The sequence below is a fragment of the Jaculus jaculus genome, chromosome 5, assembly GCF_020740685.1.
Source record: "Jaculus jaculus isolate mJacJac1 chromosome 5, mJacJac1.mat.Y.cur, whole genome shotgun sequence".
Classification (NCBI taxonomy): domain Eukaryota; kingdom Metazoa; phylum Chordata; class Mammalia; order Rodentia; family Dipodidae; genus Jaculus; species Jaculus jaculus.
Genome location: NC_059106.1, coordinates 95,120,888 through 95,145,094, shown reverse-complemented (window position 1 = coordinate 95,145,094; position 24,207 = coordinate 95,120,888). Strand labels below are relative to the sequence as shown.

General features: G+C 39.5%; 1 protein-coding gene across 8 annotated transcripts in view; it reads right to left on the bottom strand.

The window, feature by feature from the left end:
- Window positions 1-24,207, bottom strand: part of Nfia (nuclear factor I A) — a 612,310-nt gene that overhangs the window by 301,499 nt on the left and 286,604 nt on the right. The gene's annotated exons all lie outside the window — the stretch shown is intronic.

The following is a 24,207-nucleotide window of genomic DNA, read 5'->3' as shown; positions in this document are numbered from 1 at the left end:
GTCAGGATTCTTGAGGACAAGCATACTGAAATATCAAGACAATAGTCTCCAGTAGCATTGTGCAGTGAAGAGTTGCCCCTCAGCACTTCCTCAGCCAGGAGAGCAAGCGGAGCAGCACAGGACTGTGTGGTGTCACCTGTGGTTTCCTGAAACTTTTCTAAGGACACCACCACATCTGAACCTTGCGAGGTAGCCATATCTGCTTAATAGGTGAGAACTGAGATTCAAAGACTGAAGAGACTTAACCAACATACAGCTAACTTGCAGCATATCTCAGACAAAGCCCCAAACTGTCCTAGTCTAAATCCTGGCTTTCTCACCCCTACGGCTAATCCCAGCTTCCTTGTCTGTCTTCAGTCTTGTTGACTCAGTGCTGTTAGTCCCCAAGACTGGATCCCAGCCTAAACAAGCCTTTATTTATTAGAACAAGGACTGGCTTCCAAAGCACTGTGGCAGAAAGTACTGGTGCTCCCCCCCCCCCCACTCGTGCTTTCCCATCTCAAGCACAAACACACAAACATCTCCGCCTCTTTTGGGGGGTCTTTTTTTGTCTGGGGGAAGAAAGTATAGGAGCCATGACACACTGAAGAGCAAAGCTCAATAAGAAGGGACAAGTGTTTCTCGAAAGCCAATCACAGATGTGTTCTTCCAGCTCTTTGGCATTGCAAAGCATTGAGTCCAGTTGATCCCTGCAATCATGTGCTTATTTGGGTAGCCTTTCTCCTGCACTGCACCTCCTGGACTCACCTCCTAAATAATCTCTTTGTAGCTAAACCTTTGTCTTGGAGTCTACTGGGGAAGAAATCCAAACTGTAAACATAAGGACAAGCTCCATGATCCATGGCTTGAGCTCCACTGCTGACACTAACCACATACCATTTTTGCATGTACATGGTTCACACCATCCCCTGAACACACAGATGATTACAAATACCCTGCAGTCTCCCCATGTTCCCAGGTGGAGAACCCTGGCTTTGAACCTTCATTCTGCCTCTGGCTGCAGGTTGTTTAGCAGATTATTTAACCTCAGTGATAATCAGCTCCTCTGGTGTGGGGTAGAAAAGAACAGCTCCTACAACACTGTAGGATTTGTTGAGGTGTGTAGAGCATTTGTAGATGCACCCAGCACATAGCTGGATACTTTATGAAAGGTATCCCTCATTATAATATAGAATATAGAATTAAGTATCAAGTTCAAAGGATGCCAGTATCATTTACACAAATGTTGAGAAAAATATTTCTTAGCTCTCAAATTTCTCAGAATTTTAATTTTGTTTTGTTTTCCCAGTAGTCACTTTTAGCTGACCAAGTGTGATCCAAACACACGAGCACATTCACCCCTTCACTGGCATGGATAGATAGCACCACCTCAGAAGTCATGGGAGATCCTCAATACCTCCTCCCTGGTAAGTCAAGGCCACTGGCACTCAGCCAACCTTGGCAGCTTTCAAAGCACAAAGCCAGCCCCCACTGCATTCCTACCTGACTTGTTGTGAGCTGGGAGAAGTGGGCAGAGGGAATAGCCATGGATCCACGTAAGATAAATGAGCTCTTGCGAGGTGCCACATACCAATTCAAGTGCTGGAAGGAAGAGATGAATGGTGCCTGGGAAGACCTGATTTACTGCCTGATGATAAAGCCTCCTATAGATCTTCATTAAGAATGCTAACTTCCCAAGGTTGATTTGCAAGAGTGGCTATGGCACAGGACAAAAGACAAAATAAATAAATAAATAAATAAATAAATAAATAAATAAATAAATAAATAAATAAAGTTTGCAAATGTCAAGGCCTTACAAAACTAATGGGAGAGATGGTTTAACAAAGCCCTCCTTTATTCACAATAGTTTAGGATTGAGGACTGGGGACTGTGAAAAGGGAACAAGTTTGAGTAGCTGCAGATTAGGAGGTTTGCATGATGCATGGCATTCCAAAACACACACACACAAAAACAGACGTGTGTGCACAGCAGAAAACATTCTTGCTATAAGCTCTATACAAAATATTATATGACCTTTTATGATTAAGAACACAGAGGCTCTGAGCTGCACTTAATTTCCTCATACTCAACGGACTCTTTACAGCAGTGATAACAGTTGTAAGAATTGATGAGATAATGCATACAACACCCACAGGTAAATGGTAGTGTTACACAACTGTTACTTTTTGGAGTTGGCATTATTTTTATGATGTCATCAGGAATTCACTTAACTACACTCCATCTAGGGTACCTATAGAACGTATACTATAACTTGACCCTATAACTTACACTTAAAGCTATTTTTAAGATAACTTCTACAAAGCTTCTTTTGTGTCTTTTTATAAATATGGAGAGCTAAATGTCAGACATGGAGAAATAATTACTTCTACTTCAGTATTTTTGATATTCCCAAGAATTGCCAGAATTCTTTACAAAGATGTAAAAGATCTTTTTTTTTTTCTTTTTCTCTTTTTGTTTTTCGAGGTAGGGTCTCACTCTGGCCCAGGCTGACCTGGAATTAACTGTAGTCTCAGGGTGGCCTCAAATTCATGGCAATCCTCCTACCTCTGCCTCCCGAGTGCTGGGATTAAAAGTGTGCACCACCATGCCCAGCTAAAGATTTATTTTTGGCAAGCAAAAAATGAATATAAATCCCAGAAGCATGAATCACTCAGTATCTCTTAGATAGGTTGGCCTTTCAAAACATCAATTTGTAGGGCTGAGGCTTTAGCTCAGTCATCAAGAGCTACCCTAGCACGGGCAAGGCCCTAGGTATAATCCCAGCACCATAAAAACGTCAGCTTGTTACACTAGTACTAAGTAGTGTATATATGCACAGGACAAAAAGAATGGGAAAAAAAAAACTTGTAAACAGGAAGAATACACACCTACAGTATATAATAGCTTGCTGACTCTCAGAATTAGGGTTATTTTTAATATTTCTCTCTATTTTTTCTTTCTGCAAATTTTCTCCACTTGAGAAATATTTGTAATATCATTTATAATATCAAAGAAATTATGCTTGGAACTTTTATAAAACTAAAACTGTAAATAGAAGCAACTGGAAGGGGAAAAGCAATTAAATCAAATGTTTTATCTTCTGGTATTCTAAAAAGCAAACACATATTTTTTTCTATCCTATCAGGATCTACTGAGATGAAAGGAGGACCTGCTAGGGCTTGGGTTTTTAAGGTGATTTAAAAGGTTTAACCACACACCCATTCAGACTTGCCTCTCTGAATCCTACAAAGTTTATGACCAAATTTAAAATAATACGTACAAAAACAAAAAATGGCAAAACTTAACAAGAGAAAAGAATGCGCAGCTGGGAAAATGTACATGTGGCCCCTCTGGTTTCCCTCTACCAGCCCACAGTGCTTCCCACCACAAGCCCAGCACTGCCTGCGCTTTCCTCGCTGGGCGCTGGCCCTGCTATTTAGCCCACACTGCCCTGGACTCAGCAGCTGGCACTATCTTTTTCTCCCAGCTGCTCTGCTCTGCATTACACACACCCCTTTCCACACCTTCCTAGGCCAACCCTCTGCTACTGAATTCTTCATCCTCTGACATTCACCTTCAAGCTTCAGAAAGTTAGCTCTAAACACCTTGCATTTAATTCTGTCAGAAATGAAGTCCATGATTGTCATTTTTCTGTCATTTCACTGGGCTCTTTGATGACAAGAACATGACCAACTGCAGTGTGACACACCGGTGTGAAAAAAATTGCTGAAGCTGGGTGTGATGGTGCATGCCTTTAATCCTAGCACTTGAAAGGCTAAGTTAGGAGGACTACACAGTGAATTCCATGTCAGCCTGAGCTAGAGTGAGACCCTACCTCGAAAAACTAAAATAAATAAATAAATAATTGCTGAGTCACAAGTCAATAAATGACTGAAGATATAATTGTAACCCAGGAGAGAGAAGCACCTGAGGAAGTTAGCTGAATGTAGATGCAATTCCCTTTGAAATAACTAATGCACACAGACTAGAGCCTGAGATAATAAACAAATACATAACACTGGTAGGTCAGAGCAAGACTTCCTGCACTGCAGACACGGTTTTAATACTGACTTTTTTCAGGAGGAGATAAGGTTTTATACAGATTTAGAAAAACCAGGCCTAAATACCATGTGGTACTCTCCCCTAACAACTAGTTATACTGGTAGAAAACATCTGATTACAGTTTTTCTACTGACATACATATCCCAAAAGCATAATACACACTGATACAGAACAGCTAGATTAAAGTAAGCTATGAACAATGTCACTAGTTTTTTTTTTGTTTGTTTGCTTGTTTTTAATTTGCCAGTATTTTTTCTTTTGAAAGCACTTATATGGTGTTAGAGAGGAGGCCCCACCACCAAGAACACCTCTCTTTAAATATGTGTCAGTTACAGATGATATTCCTCACTGTACACTAGGATGCTCTCAAAAGAACATACTATGTATTCTTGACCCAACAAATGTTCATCAACAATCCTAGCCATCACAATTCAAAACATGGCTGCAGTGTCATGGCATATGGTCCAGGCTAGGACCTATCTTTTCTGTCCAACCTTCTACCTCAACAACCATACTCTCCATTCTTCCAGTTCACTTGTTTGTTTGGTCTATTTGAACTTGTTTAGTTCTGTTGTTTTTCTGGTGTTGAGGATTGAACCCAGGACCTTGTACTTGCTAGTTAAGTGCTCTACCACTGAGCTAAATCCCCAACTATCCCTCTGTATTCCTTCCAAATCACTGTGTGGACTCATAGGCAAAGGCTCCTTTTCTTCTCCATTTCCGAAGCAAATAGCTACTCACTAATTTTGTACCACTGGGAAGCACATTCATTTATTCACTTCCTCTTTTACCTCCTCGCCCCAATGCCAAATAAAACCAGGAGTATCAAATTCTTCTAAAAGCTGCAGTATGTTGTATCTCTGCTCCTTGTACCATAATCATAATTGAGTGTGGAATTCCCCAACCTATTCCATTAAAAGTCCATTTCATTTTTAGACCACATGGAGACCAAAAGAAACAATCATCCTTGTGAAGTATGTGTAGTGTGCATGCTGCTATGGGACAGGTACAGTGTGCGGACCCTGCCAAAACAGCTTTGCCAACTACCCCAGCTTGCTGAGAGTGCATGGGTTTCCAACTGAAGAAGGCTGGAAATAGACCCAAGACCTTTTGGAACTGCGTTTAGGATGAACCTCCCCATCTACAAAATACTCTTACCTCCTAAGTCAGCTCTTCCTTTAAGCCACTTCACATGGGGGTGGGGGAGACAAGCACTGACAAAATGAAAGCATAAATGATAGCTTTAATAAATTGCTTCAAAGTGAAACCAAATCCAACAGTAATCCACTCCTCTCATAAACTCTGTCCTGATTATTTACCTCTAGTCACTTAAAAAAATGGAGTTGGTGAGATGGCTTAGTAGTTAAGGTGCTTCCTGCAAAACCAAAGGACCCAGGTTCAAATCCTCAGGACCCACGTAAGCCAGATGCACAAGGGTACACACACGTCTGAAGTTTGCAGTGACTGGAGGCCCTGGTGTGCCCATTCTCTCTCTCTCTCTCTCTCTACCTGTCTATTTCTCTCCTTCTCTCTCTCAAATAAATTAAATTAAATTAAAAAATATTGATTTATGAGAAACAGAGGCAAAGAGAAAGAAGAGAGCGGCCTGTAGCCACTGCAAAGAACTCCAGATATATGTGCTATCATGTGTGTCTGGTTTTATGTGGGTATTAGGGAATCAAACTTTGGTTCTTAGGCTTTATAGGCCAGGGCCCTAACCTCTGAGCCATCTCTCCAGCCCTCTAGTCTCTTTTCCCTAACATAAAATTATATTTATTGAGAGTTAGTTATTGCTCTACCTTGCTCTGCATCAACAACTCTCTGAGGTATCACCTTTACCTCAGCTATACCAGAATACAAACTGAGACTGAAAACTAATGTCACTTATCCAAAGTTACCCAGCTGAAAAGTGGCAAGGCTGGTTTCTATTGCTCCAACTGGCATCCCTCTCAGTAACATCCTCACCAGGGAAGTGAGAGAAAGAAAATAAGGGAAATTGGGGAGAATAAGAGATTGGCTGGGAACAAACAAAATTACTCTTCACTCTTCAAATCCCTGTAAAGGGAGGACTGCCTTTCACTAGAAAAGCAAACACCAAAAATATGCAGAGTGAGATCTCCATTCATTTGGAAATGTATATCTTCCAAAAAAACTTTCATGTAAATTCTACCTCTTTTGTCTTCACCACAGACCTGGAGACCTGAGAGACTGTCACCACTGGAGAAATAGAAGAGAAATCTAAGGCATGGTGAAAGTCAGAGTCAGAGAGGCAGTCAAGGCATCTTTTTCATGCTCCTCACCAAGAGCCAGAAATTGCTTCCCTAGAAGAATGCTCCAAAGATATCAAAATGGAACTGTGAAAGAGCACTGGCTTCTAGGCCAGTGTAAAACCTAGGAGGCTTGAGTCCCAGACATTTCATGGTTGCAAAGCCTTAGACAGGATTTATTCACACTTGGGCTTCAGGTCTCTCATCTGTCATTTCGAGGTAACAATGCCTGCTCCCTCCACCTCATGGAGTTGTCAGAGAAATCAAATGAGAAAACGGATGTGGAGAGTCCCTTATAAAACAGCAAAAACTGTACTGTATTAGAAAAGACTATTATTTTTGGATTCAATAGACTTTCTCAATTGAACGATGCCCTGTGTAGCTGAATGGTCAAGATATGTCATAAATAACCAAGAAAATGTTCTGATTCTTGAAAAAATTTTACCAAACTGCTCTCTCTAAGGAGAGGACACTGGTTGTAAAATGAATTAAATCAGCACACTCTGCTAGCTTCAGGATATAAATTGTTACTAGCTGAGATGGGTAAAGCAAGGGCTATTTTCAAAAGCATATAACCTATGACTATAAAGACATGGTCTCCCCTAATCTAGAATATGGGGCATGGGAAAAAGTAGGAAAACAAAGGGGCTGCCAGTGTTACAAGCACAGCCTATTGTGGATGCTCATATCCTCAGTAGTGGTCACAGGGGTGCATATGCTCCTCAGCTTCTTGTTAAATATTTCAAGGATGCTAATGGAATCAGTTCAACTCAGTTATGCACTAGCAGGCTGGCTTCATCCTAAAGTCAATCATAAATAAGCCTCTAAATATAGCCAGTTTAAAATATGTATTTCAAAAACTATGACCCACCTTCTTCACACCATCCCTCACCAACACGAACCTGATTCATCTAAAGCTACCTCCCTTAGAGAGGTGCCATGTGCTCTCACAACCGTTTACCTTTGGAGTCAAGGCCAGGATGGATAGCATTATTTCTAATAACTACTAAAAGTTCCTTTCTCTTTAGGAAGCAGAAATTCACTGCCAAACACACTGCTTCCATTCATAAGATTATTTATGGCACTGATAATTGAATTCTGGTCACATGACTAAGGAAGACTGGGTTGCGAGGGGAAAGAACCCAACTGTAATTTGTAGAGAGCTCTATAAATCACTGTGCTTCTCTCCTGAAGGTTGAAGTCCTTGGAGCTCCATGGATTCTTCCCTGGCATTTATTCTAAGTTTGAAATCAGCACAGAAATTCCTATTTGTGCCTTGAGGCAAAGCCCCCCAGGTCAATCACTTCAAACTGCTATCTGCCTTGGCCGTTGAGAACTCTTTAGGAGATCATTGAAATCTGCCTTCTTTTCATGGGCCAAATGTCTTTATGTCTCCTATTGCCCACCATTCCTAAGGGGAGAAGAGATCAGAATTAGGTCATAAACCTATGCTGGTAATCTCTCTCTCAACAAGAGCAGAGAGCCAAATACATGCCATGCAGGCAGGGTGCCACAGGCACAGTAGGCAGAAGGAGGCAGATTCTCTTGTTCCTTCTCAAATTGGTAGCAGCATTTCATTCTTTCTTAATTTCTTTTTATTTATTTGAGCTATACAGAGAGAGGCAGATAGATAGAAAGAGAGAGAGAATGGGCATGCCAGGACTTCTATCCATTGCAAACAAACTCCAGACACATGCACCACCTTGGATATCTGGCTTACATGGGGAACTGAACCTGGGTATTTTGGTTTTGCAGGTAACTGTCTTAACCATTAAGCCAAACTCCAGAAGGTGTGCCCCCCTTGTGCACATATGCAAACTTGTACATGTGTCACCTTGTGTGTCTGGCTTACATGGGTCTGGGGAGTTGAACATGGGTCCTTAGGCTTTGTAGTCAAGCACCTTAACTGCTAAGCCATCTCTCTAGTCTGCACCCTTCTTAAAAAATTTCTTTTTTAAAAAAATTTATTTCTTGAGATAGAGTAGCAGATAGATGGAGAGAAAGACAGAGAAGTATTTTTGTTCTTTCTTAAGGAAGGCCTACCAAAAGCCTCTCCTATGTAAGGAACTTTCCCCCAATACTACATGCCATGTTCTGACAAAGATGGGGCTCTAATAATTCAATGCAGCCTGCATTTCAGATAACATTTACCCTCTTAGTGTTTCCTGGCTAAGCCCAAGAACTACAGTTACTTGGTTACTTTAAAAATCTTTCCTGTATGCATAACATACGAAGGCAAGTAATAAAGTCAGTTTAGAAGGTACAGCAAATGTGATTTTTTTTTTCCTTCTAAGAAATGCTTTCTTAAATAGATCACATTTCCATTTGCTTGGCTTCTTATTTTAAGTCAATGGGATAAACAATATCATCATATTAGAATACTTTTTAGCCTGGAATAATTTTAGCATTTAAACTTCTCCTCTGTCCCTTTTATTTAACAATTTAAGAGAATATAATATAGGAGTGAGAGAAAGAGAGTGCAAATCTTCCAGTGGTATACAGCCAGTTGGGTGTGTATGTCCAGGCCAGGCCTCATGCTGAATATGAGCACAAGCAGGCATGTATTCATAGTGTGCATGCCTGTGTACACACATATACACTCAATGCACACATATGCACACACACTCTATAGACCAAAGTTAAACTGCATTCACAACGGCAGCATTATTTTCTAGAAGCTCCCTATCTTTTTCTATGCAGGAAACAACGCCCCTCTCTTTTTTTCAATGAAACTAAGCACACTGGCCAGTGACTTTTTTTTTTAACACAATGTTTGCTTCTTTAAAAGTTTATCAAGACCAAGCACCTTGGTTGGTACCCTGTTGATGATGCTGGCATGGTTTGTGATAAGTGTCCACCCGTTATGAAGGCAGTGACACCAGGTTTCCTTCAGCTCAGGCCATCTTCTCATATTCCAAAGTAAAGAAACGCTTCCTACTGCTCCTCCTGAGGACCAGTTTTTCAGGAAAGATGACTGTTGCTGATCAGTATACCTGACATGCAGTTGGGAAAAGGACTGGTAGGGAAAGAACATGGCAAGGGCACAACAGTCCTAAATAGTGAGAAGCTCCACTTTGGTCAGAGTCCCAGAAACTGGAAAATACTAAAGCCGTTGGCCACTTGTCAAGGACTTTATTATCAAGGTGGGCTCTGGGTTGATTGAACTATGTAAGCCTCAGATATAACTTTTCCAAGAACCCTAAGGTTGGACTAGGTTTCACTACCTGTATTCGCATGTATTTAGGTAGAAGAAAGTTCTGGATTAACTCCTACTGATCAGAGCTGCTATAACCTGTCCAAATGCAGAATATCTACATGAGAGCAATCTTTCCGAGTCAAATATGAGACTCATTCACTCAACCTCTTTGGGGTCATGGACGCCTTTGGAAACCACAGGTAATGGTGTCTGAGGCCAAAGTCACATGAGGCAGAACCTCCTGAGTGACTTATGGTGATGAATGAGGAGGCCAGCTGAGTTCATAGTGGTTCTCCATATGATTCGGATTGCCTATCTATGCTAATGTTTCCCATGCTTCCCAACAGCTGGAACACCCTAAGACTGGTGGGGAAACCTTCCTTTACCTACAACAAAAACCCAATGTCCTTGAAAATGGAATGTAGAACATGAATTTAAACTATGAAGCCAATATTTGCTATCAAATACAATCTGAAGAAAATTTTTTTAGTCAACTAATTTGACTCAATGAGCATCAACTTCATGCAAGGCAACGATATATCCAGTGGACACCATTGGAAACTACAAGCCAAGCTAGGAAGAAAAAAAAGAGAAGTTATTGTTGGTGTCTATCACAGGGCATGTTTTAAACCTGAGGTTTCTTTGATACATAGGGAAGTAATAACACATTCGACTAGTAAGTGACCACTACACATTACTTTGTACACAAAGAAACTAAAACACAGGCAGAAGACTGAGCCCAGACACAAAGCAGGTGAGGTGAGACTGAACTACGGAGCACCCTTTCCACATTCCACAGTCCATGGGGGAGTCCACAAACATATCAGAAGAGCTGGCCTTTGGAATGCAGACTGAAGCAGAGATGGGATCCCTTAGAGTTGAGGGAGGTAGGAAGGGAAAAGAGAATGCAGTGCAAAAAGTGTCCTGGGAATAAACAGAAAATCATTGGGTTTGACTGGAACTCAGAGCAGTGAGGAGTAGAGCAAGAATAAATATTTAGAACTACTACTCAGTGCTTGCTATACAACTACAAAAACCAGGCTTCAGATTTTCAGCAAGGAAAAAGTTGGAGTGTTTTCTAAAAGCTTTGAAGAGCCAGCAAAATTTCTTTTCTTTTGTGGAGGAAGGAAGCCAACAAAATTTGACAAATAAAGATTCCCTTAACCAGAGTCATGGCTGCACTTAGCAGGTTGTTATTTGCACATTTTGACTCCCCACAAACAGAGTCGTGATGGAAGGAGCCCAGACTTCTCTAGGTTGATTCTGTTTTATATAGTTGCCTCTAGCAAAATGATGAGAAGACAGGCTCTGTTTGCTAAACAAATGGGGATCTCAATAAGCAAAAGAAGCAAGTTGCATTGCAACAAAAATAAAGAAAGAAAAGAAAATCCTGATAAGTCAGTGAGAGAAAAAATATCTGATATTTATTCATAGTTAAGCTGCAAAAAATGTCATGAACAGAACAGTGAACTCACAAGATCGCTATAGTCAGGGTTATTTTCTTCAGCCCAGAAGCATGAAATAGTCATGAGTTAAACCAAACAGTGTCATTTGTAAGAAATATAACAGAATATTTTCTGTTGTGTGGTGTGCATATGTGTCTGCATGCATGTATGAGTGTGGATGCACATGAGTGTGTGAGTAAGCATATACATCTGCACATGACTATGTGGAGGCCAGAGGTCAAAGTTTCTACTTTATTTTTTGACAATGAAGTTCACCAGTTCATCCAGACTAGCTAGCCAGCAAGTTCTAGGAATCCTCTTGTCTTTGTCTTGTCTGTTGGGATTATAGGCACTCACCACCACACCCATCTTATACACAGGTGCTGGGGCAATAAACTCACATCTTCATGCTTGTGTGGCAAGCGCTTTGTTTAAGGAGCCATCTCCCAACTCTTGAGAGTTTTTGTTGAACGTCGATGAGAATCAAGTTGAGAAGAATGTGTTACACTTTCTAATCTCTGTAAATCCCCTGTTTGAAAAAATAAAGCTATTTTCTATAGAGACTCATTCAGCTGTATATTTAATATAAGTTAATGTTTAAATAACACTCGTTGGCTTTATTTAATCATTCTCAATCACAGAAACAAATGGTCAACTTCCTGTAGTATTTTCCATGCCATTACCTTTTCGGAGCTTGAGAGATAGCTTAGCTACTAAGGCATTTGCACACACAGCCTAAGGGCCTAGGTTTAATTCCCCACTAACCATGTAAGCTAGATATAAAAGGTGGCACAAGTGTCTAGTTTGTTTGCAGTGGCTACAGGGCCTGGCACACCCATTCTCTCTATATATCTGCCTCTCTCTCTCTTTTTCTCTCAAAATAAATAAACAAATAAAATATTTTTAAAAAATATTACCTTTCCAACTACATCTCAGTGATGGAACACTTGAACCTAAGTAGATGTGCCTCAAATAGTTTCATTAGAAAAATAATGTTAAAATATAAATTATTGTCCTCAACCATACACAAACTGTTACAGATCTTATAATCGGTATTCACATTATCTATTAAAAGCTTTCTTTTCCTATATTTGCATGGGTAAATTTCATAAGCTGTTAAAACTGTCAGTGCCCCAATACTTAATATAAAATATTTGCCAAATTTCCTTCAAAACAGATATATAAAGTAATCGTAATCTTTTCTTAAACAGCTCTGACAACAGTCCTTAGCACTGCACTCAAAGGTCAGACCTGTCAGCTTTCACTGGTCCTTTACCCAACCCATCAAGTACATACAAGGTATCAGCTAGCACAGAATCTTTACTATCTTATTAAGTGTTCAGCAAAATCTATATATGTGGGAACTTAAATAACCTTCAGGATTTGATGTGAGCATACTTGGCAATCTACTGGCAATAAGGATAAGCTGCCAAAAGCTTGGTGTTAGAGAAAATGAAATTAAAAGAATACTAACACTTAAAACCTACATATTTTAATGGTAAATCATATTGTTCCATTTGGGACTCAAAGAACAATGGAATTAATAGGTGTGGATTTGTTCCTTCTATTATGATCACTTTCCAAACTATCTGAATGAATATGAGAGAGATTGATTTTTAAACCCATGTAAATTCTTAAAGACAAAGCAGACTGACTTAATTATAATCAATAAACTCTACAGACATTGAAGCAACCCTGCAGAAACACTGTTACCAAGAAGCATAGCATTAAAAAATCACTCCATGCTCCCTGTATACACAACAGCAAGATGACCTTAATAAATATTTCATTCCTATTAATGTATAGCCAAGCATAAAGATAGCAAATTTAATGGCTACAAACAATAATAATAATAATAATGACTGTACAAAGAAAATGGCTCCTTTGGAGAAAAATAAGCTTTTACTAAAGTCTGACTTCTAATCATCATTGCCAAAATACACTCCAGATAGATGAGTGAGTACACTCATCTATCCTTCTACATACAGTTTGATGTGTTGCCCAAAAAGTTTTGTAGAACACTTTTCTCACCAAGACATTAGAAAAGTCATTTGGGAAAAGATGTAAGTTCTCTAAGTACTAGAGCATCATTTTCCCACCCCCACAAAGTAGGAGCCCAATAGATACTCTTGGGCTCAGCATCTTCAGATACCAGCCTGTGGAGGGCCAGACTATTTAAAGATTCCAGAGCTTTTACAACTTTTACAACATACACACTTTCATACCCTATATGTAATTGCATTGTTTCTTTGGTAAGTACATTATCAAACATTTACTCACATTAAAGTCCATCAGCTATTTTTCTTCTCACTTGTTTAGTGGGGGTGCATCTTCTGACAGACAGAAGCGCAACTTAAAAATGTTCTGATTAGAGCCGGGTATGGTGGTGCATGCCTTTAATCCTAGCACTTGAGAGAGGCAGAGGTAGGAGGACTTCTGTGCATTTGAGGCCACCCTAAGACTACATAGTGAATTCCAGGTCAGCCTGGACCAGAGTAAGAGTAAGACCCTACCTTGTAAAACAAAAACAAACAAACAAAAATGTTCTGATTATTAGTCTAGAGAGATGGCTTAGCAGTTACAGGGCTTGCCTGCAAAGCCTAAGGACCTAGGTTTGATTCCCCAGTACTCATGTAAGCCAAATGGACATGGTGGTACATGCGTCTCAAGTTTGTTTGCAGTGGCTAGAGGTCCTGGTGTGACCATCCCCCCTCTCTTTCTCTCAAATATAAATAAATAAATAAATAAATAAATAAATAATGTAAACTACAAAGGGAGGGCGGGAATGGGGTTATATGATCATTGTCTAGATTGCCTTTATAAATAAATAATTTTTTCAAGAAAGCTCTGATTGCATACCTTAGGCAAGGCACTTGGGGCAGAAACCTGATGTCATCACCTATGAATAAGGTGTAACAAGACCTACCTTAAGATCACTATGAAGCCTAAAGACAGTTTGAATGTGCATGTGGCACAATATTCTATATTACAGATACTAGATGCACATATACTGTACTTTGCTCTGCAAATACATTTCCCTATTTTTCTCCTTCTCTCTAAAGTAACCCCCTAGAAAAACAAAACCATAATTACAATTTTACTATAAAGTTGATTTTAATATAGCATTTGTGTACTATACTTTTATCCTAAGTACATTATTTGGGATTGTCAACTAGTTCACATATCTATTTATCCCATTAAATAATTCTAAAAGATTGTCTAAGTTTAGATTCCCCTAATCAGCATGATTTTGTCATTTATTCTGTACTTTGATTAGTTAATTATCCTAGTATTACTAGAGAGTTCTGTCACTTAGTGAGCCTGACACAGTGGTTTATGGTTATATGTAGGTTCTGTCCACCGTAAATGTTTCTACACTCTGGCACTCACCAGATAGCCAACTCACAGATCCTATACTCAACAACCTACTCTGTGAAGGGCTGACCCTTCAAATGACTTGGGGTTGCCTTTTTATTAACATCTAGGTCATGTTAACTCAAGTTTATAACTCTAGGAAGAAATGTCCAAGATCAAACTGACAGAAATATATTCCCTCAATTGCTCCCTACACTTCTTGAGTTTGTCAAGGACACTGAATAATGGCTAACTCCAGCAATCAGCTACAAAAAGTTATAAGCAAAAATATTACACATGAGTCAATGTACTAGAGTCAACCCAATGTACTTTCCTGTTAGTGCATTTCTAGCTGTGATGAAGAATTATTCAAAATACATAATTCTTGTGTTTAATTAAGTACACACTTTGTTAGCGAGCACCTTAGCTACATACATGCACATAAACACACTTCTAATCACCTTCAAATGACTATGTGTGATTGTCAAGCATTTTGGAAGACATTCCTAATATTTGAGATAAATACACAAATAAATACAGAAAATTTTTCCTTCCAACAGAGGTTATAAAAATCAGATGCCAATTATTTATAAAACATACATTTATTTTAGGATGAAAATGATCAAAGGAAAGTGTAACATATTCAAATATTTACTTATTTATTATGTTCAATATTTAAATATATGTGTATGGAAAAATTCAGATATAGCAACAAGATAGAAAAAAATTTAAATGACTATTTTTCTTTTATAACTTTCCTATTAAAGTACTGAATAAAGTTTTCCTATAATTAAATTTACATGATGTTCCCTCAATATTTTGTCACTTGGCAATAACTATGTGATGGAGATTCATTTAATTAAACAGTAATACTGGCTTCTTCTTCTCATTTCCTGTCCTAATAATATTTTACTTTGTAGTGTTTAAATTTGGAGGTTTTAGATACATCCTGGAGGTGAATAGATCTCCAGACCCTGATCTGGCTTTCATGTTATAGTAGCTGCAGTGGGAAATGGGTACTGTTCACAAGTAATGCAACAGCTATGTCCAGCATCCTCATTGCCTCTCATCTAACATAGTGGAAGGGGGCTGAAGAAATGGCTCAGTGGTTAAGGCATTTGCCTAAGAGACTGAAAGGCTGAACATTCACATCTCAATTTTACTTGCAGAAACTATAAGTAAATTACAGCCAGATGTCCCAGTATAATATACAGAGAGATCTTCTATGTAGTTTCTGGAAGATTTTAGTTTCCTGTTAAGTGGAGCAAATAAGGTAAGTCCAACCCATCTCTTTTGTAATCCTGTCTTGAATTTATACATGGCAACCATAAAATAACATGTATAAGAAAACAAAACAAAGGTGAAGAAAGTGAACATTAGAACAGAAAAGCTAAAAGGTACTTAAATTCTTGTTATCAGTAATCAAATAAATCCATACTAACTAACTAGCACCTTCAGACTCACTGTTGGGTAAGAAAACATAAACTGCTGGTAAAATGTGGATAGACTAAGAGTTTTTTTGTAGCCAGAAATATTCTCAAGATACAGCTGCAAGTATTTAAAACACTGTATGATTCTCATAAAATGTGGACTTCTAGATACTTGGGGGGAAGAAAAACTGCAAATTCTGGCTATAGATTTGCACACAGCACCAATGGCTAGAGCCTAGGGACTGCAGAGAATCATGATGCCTCGGGTTGCTTTGATCATTAAATGTGAAAACACAACTGCTAGGCTCCTCAGCAGCAAAGTACTATTGGACCTAATGAAATATTTTAATATTTGCTCATCAGAACCAAATATCCATCACAAATAGCCACAGTTGAACTTATAAAAGTGTATTTTCTGCTGCACTCAAATGTCATAGGTTGTTAACAGGAAAATCCCAATGCCATGAGTGGGATATACCTCCCAGTGAATTGTTGGTCAGAGAGATTTTTGAGGACCAATCAATATAGGCTATTGCCAATGCTCTTGGTTGCCCACCAGAGCAGGATGGTAAGAAACTATTCCTTAAGATAACCCTTGCTCCAGTTGCAGGACACAGAGAAATCAAGCTAGGACAGAGCTAGAAGCTTCCTCCCTGCTGGATGGATGGCTGTTATAGATTTAGAAAATACCATGCAGCCTGCAGGGGGAGAAAAGTAATCAACAGTTTTAACCTGCAGTGGATACTGTGAGCTATACAATCAACCACACAGGCAAGATGTGTCCATAAGTACAACAGCAGCATGACTGCTAAGGAGTAGCCAACTGCTCTCTGATTAGATCTGAGGCCTATTCTATGGGAGGAAATTTATGTCTGAAAACCCATACAAAAGCCTATGGCTTGGAAGGTCATAGGACTTAGGGAGAAGCTATTGTTTGGTTATTGACATAGTGTATATTTCTCTCTTAATATTTATGTTTATGCTCATAGATTAATGTTGTTATCACCTCTGATGAGTAAAGCTTCTTCTTATAGTTGGCAGTGACACTGGGGAGACTCAAAACTCAACAAAGTGCTGAGAATAACTGACTATTGAGTGCTCAGCATTAAGTTAGCCATTTCTATTATGTTCTTTATGGCTCATGGAACATTATAAAAGAGAGGACCAAAAGAATGTAACGAGAGAGGGGATTGGGAGGAGTCCTATGAAATGCTGTCTTCTGAACATGATCTCACAGTGACTCCCGTTACCTGCCAAGACCTGAATGATATTATGTCCATCAACATTTCATCATGAATGATGGAGGAGTGCAAAAAGAGTCACTAAAATAGAAGAGAGACTAACTGGGGATAGAAGAGCTTCAATGAAAGGGAAAGGGAGGACAAAGAGAGTATTGGGAGGAGTTTATGACCAAAGTACCTTATGTACATGTACAAAAATTGCTAAAAGTAATTTTCAGATCTAGTTTCCTTCTCTGAGTAATGACTTTTCAACCAGCAACCCCATTTGATTTTGTTTCCACTCCCTCTCTATATACCAAGAAGAAAGATACCACATCATTAAAGAAATCATGGTATAGATGAGAACCACTACTTTCTGTGACAATGAAATTCCAGGCAATATGATAAATGCTTTACAAATACTGTGACACCAAATCATTTTTATTTATTTATTTATTTATTTGAGAGCGACAGACACAGAGAGAAAGACAGGTAGAGGGAGAGAGAGAGAATGGGCGCGCCAGGGCTTCCAGCCTCTGCAAACGAATTCCAGACGCGTGCGCCCCCTTGTGCATCTGGCTAACGTGGGACCTGGGGAACCGAGCCTCGAACCAGGGTCCTTAGGCTTCACAGGCAAGCGCTTAACCGCTAAGCCATCTCTCCAGCCCAGACACCAAATCATTTTTAAAAGCCAGTTGAGTATGTCTTTGTTTTACAAATAATATAACTTTCAGCTAGGGTGGAGTGCTGTGCCAATGTGTTTGCCTAGCATGAGAAAGACCCTGAGTCCTATTTCCTACCATAAGTAAATTTAAATCTCAGGAAAAGGAACTGGTACAAAATTGCATAACTAACAAGAATGAGAGAATTTGAATGTATGCCTGACTGTAAGATATACTGCATTATATGACCAAAACCATCTGATACTTTTAGAGAAACTTTTCATAAAATGTCTCAGACCATACATCTTATTTCTATGTAGCTACCTTCTAACATAAATGTCATTTCAAATATTCGATTTTTAATGCCCATTAACATAAGTCTAGATTCCAATACCACTTTTTTCTCAAGACACTTCCTTAAGTGTAACTGACCTGATACAGTAAATTCTTGAGATTTGAAAGTGACTCATTTCCAAAGCTGCACACATTAGCAGCTGAAATGCAATCCAAGATTTAAGTTTATAATGCACTCTTGATAATGTACTCTCAATACATTTTTCACTTCTCTATCTCTTGAATGACACAAGATAAAAGATCTTTAGGGTATAAATATTTTATATAAACTTTCACTCTGTTTTTCCTCAGCCATTTTCCATTTGCAAACACTAGACATCATGCAAAAAAGAAGTTGAAAGAGTTTTATAGATTATGGGGAGGGGGGCAAGAACTATTTCTCTGTTCTGCTGTGGCAGCCATCCCACACAGCCCTGTTGGCTCATCAGATTTCCATCCTAAATGGGGTCTGACTCAAAGTGAGATAGAGAGTAGACAGGAAGGAAGCAAGTTGCAGTCATCATCCTATGCTAACCTATGTTTGGCAGAACACTGGCAGTGCCATTGGGACCTAGTGCTGGGATCCCTCCTAGAAAAGCACAGCCAACAAACCCAGGTGGCCTTAGAAGAATGAAGCTGGCCAGGGCTCAGAAGATCATGACTGACTCTTCACTCTGGAATAAGAAGAGATTAACTGACCAAAGGTTTCCAATCTGCCTACAAAGATTCCCCTGGGCCTTGTTATGCAAAGCACGATCACAGCGTGAATAACTCCTCAGGAGTTTACTCCAAATTCAGAGTGTCAGGCCCCAGACACAGTATCAGTCTGCATGCAAGTGTCTCTAGGAATTCTTGTTCCATTATCCATTCCCACTGGGATTTATTTCTCTGGGAGAAAGAACAGGAGGCCCAAAAATTTCCACCCTTTTCAATTCAAAATAAAAAATGGTTTCTGAAGAAGATATTCTTGTGTGAAGATTCTTTGAAACCACTAGATAAAATGATTTGCAAAGTCCTTCATAGCTACAGATGTATATGACCACAAACCTGCAACTCTGCTTACAGTTGCTACGTTGATAACTACTTGTTTTCTACACGAATTCATTTTGGGCGAAATATACTATAATTTGTTACTAATGTTTTTACATGCAGAAGCATAATTTAATCTTTTCCTGAAGGTTAAGAATACAAAATACTATGTAGTGTTTAAATGTAATGGACACTCAAGCTCTTTAGAAATACAAGTATATGTGTACCTATGTGTTCAGAAACACACACAAATATACATGCAAACACACGATGCATATGTATGTAACATTTAGCGAGAGGGGAGGGGTCTCAAGCCACTATTCAACCTCAGCTTCCTTAGATAGCATCTGCATGTCCTCCCACAATTCAGCTGCCAACTCAAACTTTTGTTTTGTTTTTTTCAAGGTAGGGTCTCACTTTAGCCCAGGCTGACCCTGGAATTTACTATAGAGTCTCAGGATGGCCTCGAACTTCTGGTGATCCTCAAACCTCTGCCTCCCAAGTGCTGGGATTAAAGGTGTGCGCCACACACGCAGCCCAACTCAAAGTTTTTATTTTTGTTTCCACTTTGTTAATTCAAGCAGCTATCCACTATGACTATTATTTGCTGCTCTGGAATGAAAATTTGACTTGCATCTAAAATAGAAGTCATTCTGAATGAAGATGCTAAGGTAGACTCTGTGCACAAAGACCAAACACATTAGTGTTTCCACTTTATTAAGCCTAACCAGACAAGTGGAGGTTGACTGTGTTTCCTTTTTTCTAGTGGTAAGATGTATTTTCAAATGTAAGAACTGCAAAGGGCCCTAAGGAAAACATGTGTTTCACTCTGTTGCTTCTCCCTGTGCTAATCTTTATGAAAGCACCTGGAAACACCAAGGAGCATGAGTTGGTAGTTCCGCACAATGAGATCCACTAGAGAACAGGAGGTTACAAAGGACAATGGCTGAAAACCTCAACAGTGTAGGCAGTCATAGGTGTTGGCCACGAAGGCAGCCCAAAGCTGGGATAAGCCAGAAAGGTGTAAGTCAAGGTACACTCCAATTTTCAGAGGAAAGGTTTAACTCCTAACTCCATGTTCAGTCCTCCATAGCAAATTCAATTCAGAAGATGCCTAGCTCCAAATCTGTGTCTACTTGTGAGGCGGGAGAGTCTACAGATCACACAAATGGGCATTCCCTTCATGAAACCCATGCTTAAATGTCCCATTTCAAAGTTCAGTATGGTTCTCAAAATGTAGCCACTATCAGAATCTCCAAAAAGGCTTTTAAAAAGCAGACTGCTAGGTCCTACCTTCAGAGTTTCTGGTTTACCACCCTCAGGAAGAGGCTGAGAACCTGCATTTCTAGAAAGTTTCTAAATGACACTGAGGCTGCTAATCTTGCCTAACACCATGAGAACCACTACCGATGTCACAGATGAGACAAGACTGATTTAGCCAAAAGTGCACATTAGGAGCAGTAAGTAAGGCTTCTAGGCCCTTCTTTCTGCTTCCATCACGAAGCAGCTCAGGCTGATCTGAAGAAAGGTATCCAAGGAATGTCACTGTCTACAAACCAAGATTTTTGCCACCTTACAATTCCATAGCATTTTTATAATTTCATCTACATTTACCTAACTCTATTCTTCTAACAGCCTGATAAGGTCTACAGAGTAAAGAGTAAAGATCAACATTTCTATGAATTCTTCTACAATATATCCAAAGCTAGAGTTAGTTAAGTGGGATAGGAGACACTTGCCCTACAGTGTGGGCTGAGACCCAGCAGCAAAGACATTCAAATCCTAACAAGTTTCCCCGGTCCCACTGCAGCCAAACTGAACCCAGGCCTCAGCTGATAGGCCCCGTGGATTCAAAGACACAATTAGTTTTGAAAAGCACTAATACAGATAGGTTTTAAAACCAGCTAATTAAACCCAACATCAATGCTTTCACTTTCCTTCATACCTTCTGAAACTACTGGTCGGTGTCATATTTTGACTTATCTTCCAGAATGAACTAATTAAGAAGCTAATTCTTTTTTCTTAATATTTTATTTTTATTTATTTATTTGACAGAGAGAATGAGGGAGAGAGAGAAAAAAAATGGGTGCACCAGGGCCTCCAGCTACTGCAAATGAATTCATGCATCCACCACCTGGCAAATCTGGCTCATGTAGGTCCCGGGGAATTGAACCTGGGTCCTTTGGCTTTGCAGACAGGTACCTTAATTACTAAGCCATCCTTCCAGCCCAAGAAGCTAACTCTTAGTAGTAGATAAGAATGCTTAAAAAGTAGTATTCTAAGTTAACTTACTTACATACCAAATTAGGTGATTCTATAGCCATTTTCATGACTGATATATAGACCCCTATGAAATCAGTGATAAATGGATTCAATTAGCCACAGTATAATTCCACCAAGATGAAAAAGATCAAGATGTCATGCAACTACCTCCAGGGCTATGCACTTCACCCAGAAAGCACCCTGTTTCTTTCCCACATTCTTCAGCCAGTAAATTCAGAGAAGTGCAAACCAGATGCTCCAGCGACACCTGGGGAAACAACCACTACAAATGCAAGGCTCCTCATTTAAACACTGTTCAGTGGTATAGTCAAGATGACAACTGCACTTCTTCACATATGGGCAATATTTCTAAAGATGACAAAAAACTCACCCCACGACTTATAGTCAACTAAGAATTACCTCTGTGGTTACTGTAAGACCACAGTTTTGAAACATGCATACAAGATTTTTTTCTACAACTTTTCAAATCAACTCTTCATTGAGATTCTTTGTTAAACAGAAACCACACTGCTGATACAGAGCCCTTATGAAAAGCTGATTAAGGGCTGGAGAGATGGCTTAGCAGTTAAGTGCTTGCCTGTGAAGCCTAAGGACCCTGGTTTGAGGCTCGATTCCCCAGGACCCACGTTAGACAGATGCACAAGGGAGTGCACACATCTGGAGTTCGTTTGCAGTGGCTGAAGGCTCTGGCTTGCCTGTTCTCTCTCTCTCTCTCTGCCTCTTTATCTCTCTGTCTGTCGTTCTCAAATAAATAAATAAAAATAAACTAAAAAAATTAATAAAAATAAAAACTGGTTAATTCAGCTAGAAAAAAAAGCAAATTAAAATTGTTTCTGCTAAAACAATCCTAGGCAGCTAAATGAGTAAATATAGAAATAAACATAAAAGGGTTTTGGTAATTTGCTGCTTTAGGCCTCTCATAACTGGTCTGGTAAACACGTGATTAATCAAGGGAATAGGATTCCAAGAATTAAAATTAATGCTCAGGACACAGAAGTAACCATTTCTTACATCAAAGTAGACCATTGTATTCAGCAGAACCCTCTCCATTGCAAAGGCTATTCTTTAAGAAGTATGAATATCTATTAAAAGGAAAGAGTTTCCCTACTTTAAAAATGTGTTGGAAGTGCAGTATGCTCAGGGGTAGTGTGCTTATCTAGAAAGTGCAAGGCCCAAGGCCTGTCAGCCAGCACAACAAAAACAATCATAATGTGGTTACTTAATAAAGATGATCAAGTGACCAACAGAATCCACAGTCTTTTTTCCTGTGTGTGTGTGAGTGCACATGTGTATGGGTACACATACATGTGAAGGCCAGAGGTCCACATGAGGTGTCTTCCTCAATCATTCTCCACCTTATTTTTTAAAGCAGAGGCTCTTAACTAAATCCAAAGCTTACTGATTCGGCCATAAAAGTCAACCAGCAAGTCCTGGGGATTCTCTATGTTCACCACCCCAGAGCTGGCACAGCCATGCCTAGCTTTATCCACTGAGCCATCTTCTCTAGCCCCAGAACCTATAATCTTATTATTTTCAAAGATGAAAAAGCTTTTCTACCAAGAGCCAGTTGTCTCTACTTGCTTAAAAATGATTAAATCTCAGCTGGGGAGAAGGCTCAAGGGTTAAAAGCACTTGCTTACAAAGCATGTCACCTGGGTTTGATTCCCTAGTACTCACACATGCTCATAAGTGAGTACTCACAAAGTGGCAAATGCATCTGGAGCTCATTTGCACCAGCCAGAGGCTCTGGTGCACCCATATTTCACTCTTTCTCTCTCTCTTTCTAAATAAATAAAATACAAGTCTTTTTTTTAAAAAAATGATGAAATCTGATGGGCTACAATCTCTATGCTAGCTGGTATAATTTGGCACAGGCATACCTCTTGTTTTCCTTATATTTATTGTAATATTCACAAGGCTGTTAGTGGTTTATTCCTCTGAAACCTAGGGGTTCCTGTAAATAACTTTTAACCATAGGATTGCACATAACAATTCACAGAGCACCGTGGCATAATGCAATTCAAAGTTGTGCTTGATTTAAAATGTTAAAAGTCCAACCACAGTGTCAGCCTGCCCAGAGAAATCTCTTACGAAGTTTCACACACTGCTGGGTTAAGAGACAGTGGGTATTAATCCTATGGCTTCTACACCAAGCTTCCTTTTTGTGGTCAGCAGAGAGGCTATGTGGTTGGTCTGAAGGAGTCCAAAGTCTTTTCTCTGTGTTAAAACAAGGGAAAGTGGGCCGGTGACACAGTAAAAGAAAAACCACAGCCAGCTCACTCTGCTGCAGCTTTTCCCTTAAATGTGGCCTAGAGCTATTCTGCTTTCCAAAAAAAGGTTTAATTTAAACCATACCCAGTGCTGCAGGCTGCCACGTTTCCAAGTTCAACATTCCTCTCTAATCTGTGCTCTTCAGAAACAGTGTGCTGTTTCCAGTGGTACTCAGACATGCTTTAATAAATAAAATATCATTGCCCATCCATTACTTAATTTGATAATAATAATACGCCTTTCCCCCCTTCTTCTATTGACATTATTTTAAGTGCTTATTCGAGTGTGTTGAACTGTTGTAAGCATCACCTCTAAAAAACCAGTTCTGTTCTTGCTAGGAAATGGAAGGAAAGAAAGACGAAACAAAGTGAAGAACTTAGAAACCTTAGCAAGTGATACAGGAATCATGAAACCACCATGGTGTGAGGCACCACAGACAGCTTATGGTATTCATGTTTTAAAAAAGTCCATCCCCCCACCCAAATTTTGCTTATTATTCTGTTATGACACCAGAATCCATACTGTCATTCCAAATATCAGCAGGAAAGACACCAGTCACCATTGCTCACTGCTGCACAACAGCCACATGACCAACACAAGTAGCCTGGGCCATCAGCGGGGCTGATCCCCATGCTGGCCAGGGTGAACAGCATGAATACTCCACAGCTGGGAGCCT